Consider the following 1,626-nt stretch of genomic DNA (forward strand, 5'->3'; position numbering starts at 1 on the left):
GCGGAGACGAACAAGGAAATGACCTGACTTTACATGCAGTTAAGTTATAAATACCTCGAGACACGCCCTGGAATGTTCCACACGGCGGCCGTTGCTCACCTGTGTAGACGTGGCGTTACAGACACGCACTGTTAGCTAAAACTGATTTGTGTTTAGTTTGTTGTCCTTCCCCTGCACTTCGAATTAGCACGGCTGGCTACGTATGCTGTGAAAGAAGTTCAACATACATACATAGCTTTGACTGGTCTCAAGTGATATAATATTTCTACAAACAAAACCCAGCAGCAGCATCAGCCAGGCACACAGCGATAATGGTTTGTCCCACAGGCTGATTGACCGGCTCGGGTCAGGATGTGTGCATTGCACACAGTGGAACCGCACCTTGTACAGACATTCTGATGTAAAGATTAACTTGTTTTTTTCCCATCTGTGTCTTTATCCATTTTTTTATTGCAAGGCCTGTTTGTTTAAGCTTCGCAGTCTGTAAACGTTTTCAACCTTTATCAACTAATATTTACCTACTGGCTTCATGCATCCTCTGTTCATCTGTGAAATATGTTTTTGTTTATTTATTCCTACTACACCGTTTTATTCTGGGTGGATAGTGGTTGTATGTATGCTAATCGGAGGTGTGTGGGTGAGGGGGTCAGTATGTATGTTGAATTTATTTCACAGCGTACGTAGCCACTCGTGCTAATCGAAGGTGCGAGTGGGTGGTGGTGGTGGTGGAGGTTGAGTGAGTGGGGGGGGGGTATTTGGTGAGAGGGGAGACAGATGGGCAGGAGGATGGCGTGAAGGGTGGACGAGCAGGAGGTGATGGAGGAAGGGTGGCTGGGAGGGCGTGCGGTTGACTGCTTGGGTTCCTGGGTGGGTGGCCTCACGCATTACCACAGCGAACAACCCCTGGATAAACAAACATCGTCGTTCATTTAAGCTCGTTATCGACATGACTTTCACTGTATATTTTCCTATTATGTAAAAAGAGGTTTTAAATCTTCATAACATAAAAATGATATTTTCATCACCTATTGTTAATGTTAACATTTTACATCTTGGACTCGCTGAGTTTGGTGGGTTCTATATATATTAAACAAAACTATTTTACCAGGTAAGGCCCACTGAGGTATGTAGCTCTTTTCAGAAGCGACTTGGCCACAAATGATAGCTCAACGACAACGTGGTTTATTACGTTAACATTTCTAGCAGCCAAACACTCTAAACGCACGTTTCTAAGTGTGTGTGTGTGGTGGGGGGGGGGAATTGGAGGACCCGGAGAGAAATCCAAGCCACCATGGAGAGAGAGACACGCAAACTCCAAGTACACGTATAGGCGTCAGGGTCGGGATCGAACCCACGCCCACCTGTATACCAGGCGAGGTAGTTAACATCTTCCAGCCACCGCAGCGAGATGTAAATATTCGCAGCGAGATATAAAAATAATTACAGAGCAACGACAACGAACAAGGAAACGAACTGACTTCACCTGCAGCTAAATTATAAACACCACGAGACGTGCCCTGGAATGTTGTACGCGGCAGCCCGTACTCACCTGTGTAGACGTGGCGTCACATACACACACACACAGTGTCAAGGTTAAAGAGTCGCAATTGATATATATACTTTACA

This window comes from Petromyzon marinus, chromosome 68 (assembly GCF_048934315.1).
Source record: "Petromyzon marinus isolate PM22_M1 ecotype Great Lakes invasive population chromosome 68, UKy_Petmar_22M1.pri1.0, whole genome shotgun sequence".
Classification (NCBI taxonomy): Eukaryota; Metazoa; Chordata; class Hyperoartia; order Petromyzontiformes; family Petromyzontidae; genus Petromyzon; species Petromyzon marinus.